Source organism: Terrapene carolina, unplaced genomic scaffold (genome assembly GCF_002925995.2).
Source record: "Terrapene carolina triunguis isolate 2854851 unplaced genomic scaffold, T_m_triunguis-2.0 Scaffold102, whole genome shotgun sequence".
Lineage (NCBI taxonomy): Eukaryota > Metazoa > Chordata > Testudines > Emydidae > Terrapene > Terrapene triunguis.
The window spans coordinates 4683360-4698189 of NW_020664453.1; the positions used below are offsets into that span (position 1 = coordinate 4683360).

The 14830-nt window shown below is 45.3% G+C and overlaps 1 protein-coding gene across 1 annotated transcript in view; it reads right to left on the reverse strand.

Annotated features, from left to right (window-relative positions):
• Positions 1-8546, reverse strand: part of LOC113406513 (zinc finger FYVE domain-containing protein 9-like) — a 70100-nt gene extending 61554 nt beyond the window's left edge. Inside the window, exon 1 of the mRNA XM_026651762.1 lies at positions 8465-8546. The gene's annotated coding sequence lies outside the window, so the exon portion shown is untranslated. The remainder of the gene's footprint in view (positions 1-8464) is intronic.
• Between the last annotated feature and the right edge of the window lie 6284 nt (positions 8547-14830).

Consider the following 14830-nt stretch of genomic DNA (forward strand, 5'->3'; position numbering starts at 1 on the left):
ACCACAGTGAAAAGTGCACAGTGTCCACATTGCAGTGTGTTGCTACACCCATCGGTGAAAGCTCTGGCAAGAGGGGAAGCAGTGGGGAAAGGCTTCAGCAGCTCCCCACTGCCAGAGCTTTTCATTGCAAAAGGGAAAAGCTCAGACAGGGGGAGTGCATGGGGAAAGGCAGAGCCTTTCACCACTGCCTCCCCCTGCCAGACCCTTTCTCTGCTGTGGGGAAAGGCTCCAGCCACAGGGAGGCAGCGGGACACAACACCCTACAGCAGCAGGAGCTGCCAGAGCCTTCCTGTGGTGCCTCACATCTCCCAGAGCCTTTCCCTGCTGCTGGAGTTTTTCCCTGTGACAGGGGAGGGTTTCAGCAGCAGGCAGCTGCCAGACTCTTTCCCTGCTGTAGAGAAACGGTGCAACAGTAGGGAGCTGGCAGAGCCTTTCCCACTGGTGGAGTCTTTGCCTGAGGCGGGGAAAGGCTCCAGCAGTGGGAAGCTGCTGGAGCCTTTCCCCACTGTTTCTCCCCCGCCAAAGCCTTTCCCTGCTGCCAGAGTCTTTTCCTGCCACAGGAAAAAGGCGCTAGCCGTAGGACACTACACTGCTAAAAATAGCAGTGTAGGCAGGAAGGCACAGGTTGGTTGAGTAGAGAGCAGTATAAGGTATGTACTCAAGTACATGCCCGCACCCTTCAGGCGTGTCTTTACTCGCTTAAGCGGCACTTCATAGTCTACACTATTATTTATACCTGTGCTAGGGAGGCTACCTGGGTATGAACACAGCATGCCGCCAAAAGAAGCCTGCAGTGCAGACACAGCCTTAGTCTATACAAAGCAAATTCAGCCTGAGCTAAAGTTAACTTATTAATATCATATCTGAGAGATTGGTCACCTCAAAGCGTTTATCTGAAGAGGGGGAATCAGCCTTTCCATTAAATTCACCAGCTCAGCCTGCGTGTGTCTCCTTTAATGGGAAAAGTAGCATATTATCCTGCTCCTTAACTATGTCTTGAAAGTGTCCCACAAGAACACTCAGGAGATGAAGGACAGAGGCCATAACAGGGACGCACAGCAGTGCCACGTAAAAATTAAGGAGCTAAGGCAAGCCTACCACAAAACCAGAGAGGCAAACAGAAGGTCCGGGACAGAGCCGCAGATATGCCACTTCTATGCTGAACTGCATGCCGTGCTTGGGGGTGCAGCCACCACTACCCCAACCCTGTGCTTTGACTCAGTCAATGGAGAATCACGCAACACGGAAGCGGGTTTTGGGGATGAGGAAGATGATGATGAAGAGCTTGAAGATAGCTCACAGCAAGGAAGCGGAGAAACCGGTTTCCCCAATAGCCAGGATACGTTTTTCACCCTGGACCTGGAGCCAGAAACCCCCAAACCCACCCAAGGTGATCTCCCGTACCCTGAGGGTGGACAAGGGACCGCTGGTGAGCATACCTTTGTAAATATTAGACATGGTTTAAAAGAAAGCGTGTTTAATGATTAATTTGCCCTGGCATTCACGGCCAGTACAGCTACTGGAAAACACCAGTATGGTAGGACACTTTACCACGCCAGGCCAGTAGCACGTAGTCTGGAATCATTGCATAACAAAGCACGGCAGCGTATGGTCCCGGTGTTTGCTGGCATTCAGACAACATCCATTCCTTATCTTTCTGTGTTATCCTCAGGAGAGTGATATCATTCATGGTCACCCGGTGGAAATAAGGTGCTTTTATTAAGGGGACATTCAGAGGTGCCCGTTCCTGCTTGGCTGTGCGGCTGAACAGAAATGTTCCCCGCTGTTAGCCACGCGGTGGGGGGAGGGGTGAAGTGATCATCCCAGAGAATTGCGTGTGTCGGGGGGGTGGGTTATTTGGGTTTGTGCTGCACGATAACCCGCAAACCGCAGCCCCTCCTTTTAAATTGCCAACCCAACGGCCGCTTGGTATGGGAAATGAGGGCGCTGCTGTTTGAAATCATTCCCACGTTATGAAGGTTAAAGAAGCCAAAAGACTGTGGCTTACCATGGCTGCCTGCAAGCCGAATTCTGTTGCCTGGCACTGCGTGAGTGATCTCTCACACCAAACCGGCAGACCCTCAATATAAATAAGGGGCAAAATGCGACCTTGTAACGAAAGCACATGTGCTGTGTAATGTGAGCAGCAAGGTTTAACGGGAAAGAGTGATCCTATTGTTCTCTAAAATGTGTCTTTTTAACTACCAATCTCCCTTTTCCCCCCACCAGCTGCAAATGTTTCTCCTTCGCAGAGGCTAGCAAAGATTAGAAGGCGAAAAAAACGCACTCGGGATGACATGTTCTCGGAGCTACAGATGTCCTCCCACGCTGACAGAGCACAGCAGAATGCGTGGAGGGAGACAATGTCAGAGTGCAGGAAAGCACAATATGAACGCGAGGAGAGGTGGCGGGCTGAATCGTGGGCTGAAGAGAGTAAGTGGCGGGCTGAAGAGGATCGGTGGCGTCAGATTGCTGACAGAAGGCAAGAGTCGATGCTCCAACTGCTGGAGCATCAAACTGATATGCTCCAGCGTATGGTTGAGCTGCAAGAAAGGCAGTAGGAGCACAGACCACCGCTACAGCCCCTGCGTAACCAACAGCCCTCCTCCCCATGTTCCATAGCCTCCTCACCCAGACGCCCAAGAACACGGTGGGGGGGCCTCCGGTCACCCAGCCACTCCACCCCAGAGGATTGCCCAAGCAACAGAAGGCTGGCCTTCAATAAGTTTTAAAGTGCAGTGTGGCCTTGTCCTTCCCTCCTCCCCCACCCCACCCGGCGCTTCCCTCCTCCCCCACCCCTCCCGGGCTACCTTGGCAGTTATCCCCCTATTTGTGTGATGAATTAATAAAGAATGCATGAATGTGAAGAAACAATGACTTTATTGCCTCTGCAAGCAGTGATCGAAGGGGGGAGAGGAGGGTGGCTAGCTTACAGGGAAGTAGAGTGAACCGGGAGGGGCGTGAGGGTTTCATCAAGGAGAAACAAACAGAACTTTCACACCGTAGCCTGGCCAGTCATGAAACTGGTTTTCAAAGCTTCTCGGATGCGCACCGTGCCCTGCTGTGCTCTTCTAACCGCCCTGGTGTCTGGCTGCGTGTAATCAGCGGCCAGGCGATTTGCCTCAACCTCCCACCCAGCCATAAAGGTCTCCCCCTTACTCTCACAAATATTGTGGAGCGCACAGCAAGCAGTAGTAACAATGGGAATATTGGTTTTGCTGAGGTCCATCCGAGTCAGTAAAATGCGCCAGCGCGCTTTTAAACGTCCAAATGCACATTCTACCACCATTCTGCACTTGCTCAGCCTATAGTTGAACAGGTCCTGACTACTGTCCAGGCTGCCTGTGTATGGCTTCATGAGCCATGGCATTAAGGGGTAGGCTGGGTCCCCAAGGATAACTATAGGCATTTCAACATCCCCAACGGTTATTTTCTGGTCTGGGAAGAAAGTCCATTCCTGCAGCTTTTGAAACAGATCAGAGTTCCTGAAGACGCGAGCGTCATGTACGTTTCCCGGCCATCCCATGTTGATGTTGGTGAAACATCCCTTGTGATCCACCAGTGCTTACAGCAGCATTGAAAAGTACCCCTTGCGGTTTATGTACTCGCTGGCTTGGTGCTCCGGTGACAAGATAGGGATATGGGTTCCGTCTATCGCCCCACCACAGTTAGGGAATCCCATTGCAGCAAAGCCATCCACTATGACCTGCACGTTTCCCAGAGTCACTACCCTTGATAGCAGCAGCTCAGTGATTGCATTGGCTACTTGGATCACAGCAGCCCCCACAGTAGATTTGCCCACTCCAAACTGATGCCCGACTGACTGGTAGCTGTCTGGCGTTGCAAGCTTCCACAGGGCTATTGCCACTCGCTTCTCAACTGTGAGGGCTGCTCTCATCTTGGTATTCTGGCGCTTCAGGGCAGGGGAAAGCAAGTCACAAAGTTGCATGAAAGTGCCCTTACGCATGCGAAAGTTTCGCAGCCACTGGGAATCATCCCAGACCTGCAACACTATGCGGTCCCACCAGTCTGTGCTTGTTTCCCGGGCCCAGAATCGGCGTTCCACAGCATGAACCTGCCCCATTAACACCAAGATGTGCACACTGCCGGGGCCCGTACTTTGTGAGAAGTCTATGTCCATGTCTATTTCCTCATCACTCTCGTCACCGCGCTGCCGTCGCCTCCTAGCCTGGTTTTGCTTTGGAAGGTTCTGCATATACTCCAGGATAATGCGCGTGCTGGTTATACTGCTCATAATTGCCGCGGTGATCTGAGCGGGCTCCATGATACCAGTGCTATGGCGTCTGGGCTGAAAAAAGGGGCAAAACGATTGTCTGCCGTTGCTTTCACGGAGGGAGGGAGGCAGTGGGGGTCTGACGACATGTACCCAGAATCACCCGTGACACTGTTTTTGCCCCATCAGGCATTGGGATCTCAACCCAGAATTCCAATGGGCGGCAGAGACTGCGGGAACTGTGGGATAGCTACCCACAGTGCAACGCTCCGGAAGTCGACGCTAGCCTCGGTACTGTGGACTCAGTTCGTCGACTTAATGCACTTAGAGCATTTTGTGTGGGGACACACACAATCGACTGCATAAAAACGATTTCTAAAAAACGACTTCTCTGAATTCGACCTAATTTCGTAGTGTAGACATACCCCCAATTCCTCCATCTGGGCAATAATGGTGTGGCCAGCGGAGGTCTCCCTGATCTGTCCAAAAGCAGTTCTAACACTTCACTGAAGTCCCTCACTACAATCAAATTTTCTAGGGAGGAGTCAATCTAGAAAATAATTCATTGAAAAAGGAGAAATCATCTTCGTTGGGGCATAGAAGTTTACAAGAGTGTCTGTAACATCAGACATATGCACTTTAGCCATTAGCAGTCTTCCCTCCATGTCTAGCAATTGATAGGATTTGTGTGTTCAGGGTTTTGGGGTTTTTTTTTTTAATAGAACTAACACTCCTCTAGACTTGGCCAAGTCATTACTAAAACGCCATCAACAATCCCGCCTTTTTTCAGCTTTTCAGCCTCAGACTCAATTAGGTGGGTTTCCTGGAGGAATATTATATCAACTTTCAATTTTAAGTGAGATATAACATTTTTTTCTTTTTAGAGGGTTAACAATTTCTTTTATATCCCAAGAAACATGTAAGTAGATTAGCCATAGGTACTCACAAGGGAAGCAACCCCACATGCATCTTATGCTGTGCCCATCAACACCCAGGGGTAAAGGTAGGGTGAGAAGAATCCAAGATGAAGGGTATTTAAGGGAATTCATAAAATGTTTAGATGGAGAGAAGGGAGAAAAGATGGAGTAAGAGAATTGAGAGGAGGTAGGGCGGGCGGCTGTAAGAAAAACAAAGGTGTGAGAGAGCCCAAATGAACAAATCCCTCTGACCCACACTGAATGCAAAATAAATATTCCCAGGGTCCCTCCCCCAGCATTGCAAAAGGTGGTGGGGGGGGAGGTGTGATCATGCTTGAATACATTTTAAATAGTGTTTCTGGGCTAAAATAACAGAGCTATGCATTGAAGGTTAGAATCCTACAAGACAGATATCTGCTTGGGGGTCCACTAGAAAAAAAGAGGGCAGGTGGGAAACAAGAACAAACAACCCAAAACACCTCCTATAGACAAGTGGGTCCAAAATCCAGTGTACAACCTTTGATGGCTGGCTATTTAAAGGTCCATAAGAACTGAAATACTGCTCTCATCTCTTGGTATATCACCTGACATTACCATCTGCAATTTAAACTAAATACAATACTGGTATGCTGTTCTTAAAACATTAACAGTAAGGTAAAAAACACACCCCCCCCCCCCCCCCCCCCCACACACACACACACACCCCATCCTGAACCATAAAACCAGTAAAACAAAACCCCATAACCATTAAAAATGGAAGTCGGGAAAACCAGATTGATAGCTGACCAACCCCAGTTTGTTAGGCAAATCAATCACCCTCGGTGTCCCAGTGAGAGGACAGGATATAGCTACTGTCTCCTCTGGAGCCAAGCTGGTCGAGGTTCTTGCTCAGCAGGATGTGGTGTGTTGATTTGAGTCTGAGTGTCCAATGGTTCCATCTGGCTTGACACACAGGCAAGATGGGTTCCTTACCGTAGTGAACAGGCTTTTTTCCAACTATGGCCTAACTGTAGTCAGGAAAAATCATTATTTTATGCCCCTTCCAAATCTAGTTTCCTTTTTCTCAGGCTTTTTTAAGGATAGATTCTTTCACATTGTATGTTAGGAATTTTAATATAAACACCATGGGTTTTGCATTAGCTATAGGCTTAGGTGCTGAGGGCTTCAGCAGTGGGCACTTTCTATGTCCAGATCTGTATCAGGGAGAAAGGAAAGGATCTCAAGTAGAGGCTTAGAAAAAAAATGTACTGGCCTGTCCTTTTCCAATTCCTAAGGGAACACAACCATCCTCAAATTATTTCTTCTGGATTGGCTCTCCAGATGGTTGATCCTACTTTATACCTTTGGGATCACACTTTGTGGTTGGTCCGTAGTGATCGCTACGAGCCCATATTGTCTTCTAAAGTAGAGATTCTAGTTTCACCTTCCCCAATCCTGGAGGATAGCCCGCCCTTGCACACTGATCTGGTGTGTTGTAGTTGTGGCTTTAATTTCAGGGATCTCTTCTGATATTTTCCTAAGTAGGATCTGCTCTTCAAATACCTGCTTTAGCATTTTATAGACTTGATCCAGACCTCCTCCATGAGTGGCACCATGCTGCCCTGCACTGGGATCTCAGAGATCCTCTGCTTCTTTGCAATTTGCAGAGAGTCTGGGGAGGAATGGAGGTTCAAAAGCAAATCCACCCGTTACTAAGATGTTAAAGAGCAGGGAGAGACAAAAACTGTGGCTTTAGAATAGCGGATGTTGGTGGGTTTTAGTGGGATTGAGCAGCAGCTCCAGATCTAAGCAACCATTTTCCCCTCCTGGCTCCCAGAAGACTCATATTTAACAAGAATATTTTAAAGCACTGCCTTTTTTATTCCTCTGTAACTCACACAATAAGCTGATTTATATCATGATATTAAAATAATTTATATTAAAATACTATGTGGATGACACTTTTATTCCAACTTCTCAAATAAGACTCAGAACGAATTTTATATGTCAGAGTTACCTAGCCCTGGGGGGCGGGAAAAAGTGTGTTGATTGAAATGATGACAGAACTTTACTGATAGAAAGCAACATCACCACTTTGGAGTTACATAGTATTTTTGATCTTCAAAGGGCTCTATGGACATTGACACCTTACTGTACCTGTATAAGGAAGGTATGTAAATGTTGTTATCCACATTTAACAGATGGGAAAATAAGGCAATGTGATTAGAGGATTTGCCTAAAAACCCAACATAAAAGGGACCAGGATAAGAATTCAGGAATTCTTGTCTCCCCGTCCTGTGCTCAGACCATTCCTTCTCAATGATTAATTGTGAACATATAAATTTCACTAAACTTTACCAGACAATACTAGAATGATTTACAATAGACCTGATCACAAATACAAATGTAAGATTCCTGAGTTGAAAACTGCAATGTCTGTGATCAGATGAAAAAAATATATATAAGTTGCTCTTTTATCCTGTCTGTTTCAGATTCCAGGCAATGTCACTGTTTGACAGCATGATTACAGGGGATTGCACATCAACTCAGGTAAGTAATGTGTTAGATCCAATGCTCTTGAGGACTTGCTTCAACCCCTAGCAGTGCTGGTCAAGTCTGCACTCTATTCCAGGACACAGTAGTGACCTTTCTAATTTTCTCCTGGGAAGAAGGAGGAGTCAAGCACTTCAAGCGTAATGAATGGCTTGTTAAGAGAGCTAAAATATGTCTGTAGCTGATGATGAAATCTGCCCTCAGCACAGCCTGAGGGGGACAGATTTGGGGGCTGTGAAAAAAACAACACAACCTTGTTCTAAAATAAACTTAATCCCAATAAAAAGAAAGGGAAAATGCAAGTCTGAAATCATTAAATCATCTAATTCATACAACTGAGTTTGCACCCCATATAGATTCTTAATTCATTTTAAAGTAATCTATTTCTTGATCATAATCTACATCGGAGTCGGCAACCTTTCAGACGTGGTGTGCCGAGTCTTCATTTATTCACTCTAATTTAAGGTTTCGCGTGACTGTAATACATTTTAACGTTTTTAGAAGGTCTCTTTCTATAAGTCTATAATATAACTAAACTATTGTTGTATGTAAAGTAAATAAGGTTTTTAAAATGTTTAAGAAGCTTCATTTAAAATTAAATTAAAATGCAGAGCCCCCCGGACCAGTGGACAGGACCCGGGCAGTGTGAGTGCCACTGAAAATCAGCTCGCGTGCCACCTTTGGTTGCCTACCCCGATCTACATAATACTATATAACAGTATTAACGAAGTATAGCATTATATAATAACTGTATTAACAACAACGCTTACTTGCTTCTTACCTTTTTATCTTATACATGTGTTAAGAAACAGATGACCCTGTGCCTATTCATGACGACTGCTGCACAATCAGCCAGTTCTGCTGAATCAGTATGTTCTATTTGATTCTGAAAAGAAAAAAAGAAAAGCAGACTTTAAGATTGGTAATTCTGTCATGAACCATGTTTTCTCAATACAGGAAGTTTGTTGCAGCTAGCACAAGCACATTCAGCAAATGCTGCAAATCTCCAAATGATTGAGTTTGTATTTGCAGCTTTTAATTCAAGGATCTATGTGCTTTGGAGGGCAGTAGCAGAAATATTCTGACTGAAGAGACCAGTGGTAACGGATATGTTGCTACCTGCTTACAATTATTCTTCATTTAATTGTAAACCTATAGAATGAGGCACCAACTGCAGTCATCCTTGTATCCTTGATGACCTTGACTGTAATGCTAATTTATGGACCTACTATAAAGTTAATTATTTTATATTACATTAAGCCTTCCAAGAATAAAAGCCATTAGATTTGATACTTAACAACTCATGACTCTCACACTCAGAATTCTTGAAACTCCTCCCAACGGCTTCCTGCTGATTTTTTTACTGCCAAACAACTGTGTTTATGCCAAATTATTCCTACAATCCCAGTCTCTCTCAATTTCCTAAAGGCTTTTAATCTACCACCACAACATCGCATCACCCCTTAACAGTGGGGGTCATGCAACAGAACAAGCATCCCTAGAAAAAGTATTTTACTCTTCTGAATAGAACATCTTCAATAGCATCATGTTTTCATTTGCATGTGGCTGCATCATAGTAGTAAACACAAGAGTATGACCTATCCGTGCACACTGGAAGCATAACCAGTAGTACATGACCAACTGCCAAGACTAGCCTAAAATAGAACAAGGACTCAATTAAACGGAGCTCATATTTTAAAGCGTGTTGACATTGTTTCTAATGCATTTCAACTGCCTAACATGTAATATGTTTATTAATACTTTGACACAGCTTGAAAAGACTCTTACAAAACCCCACTGAAATGGAAAGAGCTTAAAAAAATACAACTCTCCATGGATCAACACAATGTTCAGTGTTGCAGTACTATTTTCCCAGGGTTGTTTATTGTTCTCTTCAGAAATATGCCACAATAATAATTCCAGGAAGCTAATGAATTGAACAGTTGCAACCACAACAGTGGTGTTTACAAGTCTGGAATAAAATCATACAGCATCATAGGCTGGTAGTACCATTCCTGCATGCTAATTGTACTGCAGCACTTCTAAGCATATTCCTGCCTCCTTAAGTTAAGGAGACAGTCAAAAACTTGGGGGAAAAGAAATGAACTTCTATTCTGTGTTATCACTTGATATGTAAATTGGCAACAATACATACACAGAAGTGAGTGTGTGGGTGAATTCCATGAGCATGAAAGGTTCTCTACAGACAGATGAGGTACAGACAGCAGTGCAAGCTTCCCCATTACACTACCATGTCCCCTCCCTTACCTGAAGGATCACCCTGTAGATGGCAAAAGGATAGTTCAGCCTCCATGGCCCATTCAATTCTTGGTCTCTCTGCTGAGATTTTGAAAAGTGGGACCCACTTAGTAACAATTCTGTTCATGCTACGTGATGTGGACACTTGTCAACCAAACCCTGGTCACCAAATGCATTTCACGTGGGCCACCAAACTGCTATCTGATAGTAACAGATTTTGATCACTACCAATCAGAACTGGATTAGAACCAACAATCTATAGGTGAAAAAAATCACATATTCTGTTACCAATCCCCTGAAGCAAACAAGTCTCCCACAGAGGAAATATTTGGGGCATGCAGGGCAATAGCTATAAGAATAAAATGTGAAAACAGTAGAACTAATCTACTTTCTTTGGTCCCTTTTCCTGTGTACCAAATTTAACTTTTTCCTAATTGTTCAACCTGGAGAAGGAAACACAACCGAAGTATTGTCACCAGCCTCCAAAGAAAATTCCTAGAATATTACCCTGCAGTCCAAAATGCCCCTTTGTTTACACCATACCACGTACACTGGAACATCCACGAAGGTCAACCCAAAAATCAATGCACATTTACAAATATAAATGCAATATATTTATATAGAGAGAGCCATTTCAGAAAATAGATTAAAATGTAGGGGGGTTTTCCTCCTTTATTTTTTAAAAGAGAAAAAATAAGGAGGATAATAAAAGAGGATCTTTTCTAATAAAGAGAGTTAAAGGGGAAATAGATTAAAATAAAATCACAGATAATATTCACTAGCTTTGATGGTCAATGCTCTTAAGTTCTGCACAAATATCAACCTCTGCTTAGAAGGGACACCATCACCTGGGAGGAGTGGGAGAATAATACTTCCATCTCAGAAGTATTGCCTAGTAAATACTGCCTCAGTACGTGTGCCTAGTAAAACTCAAAATCACTATAACTGAAAGAGAAGGAAAAAAACCTCAAACATCGTTTACTTTGAGCATTTTAAGGCACGTTGACTGATTTGATAATGACTGGATGCATTTTGTCTCCTGCACTACTACGATAGGACTCTGCGACAATAAGCACCCCTGTATTCATACCATATACACTATTGTAATAATTTTTGTAAAAAATATGCCTTGTGAGGTATCATTTGAAAACTAACTCCTCACTGGTCAATAGCATCATGGTGAAATGTATGTAGCAACGTTATATGTAAAGTTATGAAATACCCCTGGATGATGTTATTAGCACGTGTTCAAAACCACACACCCCTGCCCAGGCAAAAGTTGTTGAACAGGTCTATCCTAAACAAAGGAATGTGTGTTTTACCTCAATTTATATATAAGTAGTAAACAGGGGCCTCGAGACAGCAGGGGGAGGAGATGAAAGGAGACTCAGGCCTTTTCTATACTACAGAGTTTTGTCGACGAAAGTCATGAAGACAATCTAAAAGTGTTATAGCAACATTGTTACTGCACGTTCACACTATGCTCCCTCTGTCAGCAGAGCATGTCCACAGTTGGAACTCTAGCATCAACAGTAAGAGCAGTGCTCTGTGGGTAGCTATCCCTCTGTGCTACTTGCCACCTTCTGCCACTAGGACTTGTGGAAAGGCAGAGTAGATCACAGCGCATCATGGGAGTGGGTTCAATGTCCCGTGATGCATTGTTTTCCGTCCCAGCATTCTATGGGCTTCCGACAGCATTTTACAGCATTTTTCAATGGCCCCCATATATTGAGTGCCTGCCCTCTCCGTCTGAAAGGATGAATCTCGCACTGTTCTCTAATGTTGTGGTCACTTTCATTAACATATCGCAGATGGTAATACAGTTAATCTAAAGAGGAATCAGAGGTGCCTGACCTGCTGTGTGCCATGGAAAGAAAACACCAGATTACTTTTGGCATTCATGGAGCAGCTGCACATGGTGGACTGTTGGTTTTGGGCACAGGAAACAAGCAGTAAGTGGTGGGATCACATTGTTATGGAGGTCTGGGATGACTAGCAGTGACTACAGAACTTTCGGAGGCAGAAGCCACCTTCTTGGAACTGTGTGCGGAGCTTGCCCCAGCACTGCTTCACAAAGACACCAAAATGAGAGCCGCCCTCTTGGTGGAGAAGAGCATGGCGATCACAGTGTGGAAGCTAGCGACTCCAGACGGCTACTGCTTGGTCACAAATCAGTTTGGAGTCGGGAAGTCCACCGTTGGAGCTGCGTTAACGCAAGTGTGCTGGGCCATTAATTTCATGCTGCTACAAAGACCATGACTCTTGGCAATGTGCGTAAAATATGGCTGGCTTTGCGGAAATGGTATTCCCTAACTGCAGCAGGGCAATAAATGGCACGCATATGCCAATTTTGGCACCAGACCACCTTGCAACGGAGTACATCAATAAAAAAAAAATTAATGGAGATATCCTATCTCCTAGAACTGGAAGGGACCTTGAAAGGTCATCGTGTCCAGCCCCCTGCCTTCACTAGCAGGACCAAGTACTGATTTTGCCCCAGATCCCTAAGTGGCCCCTCAAGGACTGAACTCACAACCCTGGGTTTAGCAGGTCAATGCTCAAACCACTGAGCTATCCCTCCCCCCTATAGCGAGTGCTTGGCTTCTATAAAATCGACCTAATTTCGTAGTGTAGACATACCCTTAGTGAGAATTGGTTTGATCTGTGATACCTGCATTCAGATAACTGACGTCCAAGAAGACTAATAATTGGAATCAGAGTGTTTTACCTTTAGGTCACCAGTTCAAGGTTGCTAAACACAAGGATTTACTACTTCACAATGACAAGGAGTCCGGTGGCACCTTAAAGACCAACAGATTTATTTGTTAGCGTTTAAGGTGCCACCGGACTCCTTGTTGTTTTTGTAGATACAGACTAACATGGCTGCCCCCTGATACTTCATAATGGTTCTTTGGTAGCCTCTCTATGAACTAGATGTCTTAGCCCAATTTCATATGTCTATATGACCAAAAAATCCAAAACTGTCAGTCTCAGTGGAAAGGCAAATTAATGAATGGAGTCTCCCCCTATATTTGGTTTCTCCAATCCAGCCTTGATATAACTGTGTGGTGAAACTTGTATTGATGGTACACAGGCTCTACCTGTGCTCTGTGGATAAAGAAGACTTCAGTTTTCAATGCTGTCAGTCTGCTGTCTTTCATGAGCACTAAAATTCACAAAGAGTTATTAATCCTTTGCAGAGATAAAGAACAGGGCTGTTTCTATCTAGCATATTCCAAACAAAAGTAATGGCAGGTTTGACAAAATGTCTTAGGCCTGGTCTACACTAGGAGATTATGTCGAATTTAGCAGCGTTAAATCGAATTAACCCTGCACCCGTCCACACAACGAAGCTATTTAGTTCGACACAGAGGTCTCTTAAATTCGATTTCTGTACTCCTCCCCAATGAGGGGAGTAGCGCTAAATTCGACATGGCCATGTCGAATTAGGGTAGGTGTGGATGGAATTCGACGCTAATAGCTCCGGGAGATATCCCACAGTGCACCACTCTGTTGACGCTCTGGACAGCAGTCCGAGCTCGGATGCTCTGACCAGCCACACAGGAAAAGCCCCGGGAAAATTTGAATTCCTTTTCCTGTGGCCAATTTGAATCTCATTTCCTGTTTGGACATCGTGGCGAGCTCAGCAGCACTGGCAACGATGCAGAGCTCTCCAGCAGAGGTGACCATGCAATCGCAGAATAGAAAGAGGGCCCCAGCATCGACTGATCAGGAAGTCTTGGATCTGATCGCTGTGTGGGGCGATGAGTCCGTGCTTTCGGAGCTGCGATCGAAAAGACGGAATGCAAAGATCTACGAGAAGATCTCAAAAGCCATGACAGAGAGAGGATACAGCCAGGATGCAACGCAGTGCCGCGTGAAAATCAAGGAGCTGAGACAAGGGTACCAGAAGACCAAAGAGTCAAACGGACGCTCCAGATCCCAGCCCCAGACATGCCGTTTCTACGAGGCACTGCATTCCATTCTAGGTGCGGCCGCCACCACTACCCCACCACTGACAGTGGACTCTGAGGATGGGATATTGTCGACGGCCGCTTCCTCGGAGATGTTAGCGGACGGGGAAGATGAGGAAGGAGATGAGGAGGATGAGGCAGTCGACAGCGCTTACAACGCTGATTTCCCCAACAGCCAGGATCTCTTCATCACCCTCACAGAGATCCCCTACCAACCCTCCCCAGGCGTTAACCCAGACCCTGAATCAGGGGAAGGATCAGTCGGTAAGTGTTTTAAACATGTAAACATTTATTTTGAACAGAACAGGAATATTAACAATGGGTTTTTCATGATTAGTTTGCCCTAGGCGCTTAACGTTTTAGTCCTGGGCAGTGCAACTACTGCAAAAGAATCTAACAATGTCCGGTTTATCATGATTACTTTGCCCTAGGCGCTCTACTTTTTAGTCCTTGCCAGTGCAGCTACTGGAAAATATAGACCTTATGTCCGGGGATAGAGCTGAAATCCTCATGGGACATCTCCACGAAGCTCTCCTGGAGGTAATTGGAAAGCCTTTGCATGAGGTTCCTGGGGAGAGCGGCCTTATTGTGTCCTCCGTGGTAGGAAACTTTTCTGCGCCAGGCTATCATCAAGTACTCTGGGATCATTGCCTTGCAGAGCATGGCGGCATACGGCCCTGGTTTTTGCTGGCTTTCACGCAGCATGCGGTCTTTCTCTGTTTCAGAAATCCTCAGCAGAGTGATGTTGCTCATGGTGACCTGCTTTGAATTAGGAGAATGTTTAGTATTGAGACTGCTTGCCTGTTCCTTTACATAACTGTAACCAGCCGTTTACAGCCACGTGGTGGAGACGGGAGAGGGGCAGCATACAGGGATATTTCCCGGGACAGCCGGGAGGGGGTGCGACAGGGCAG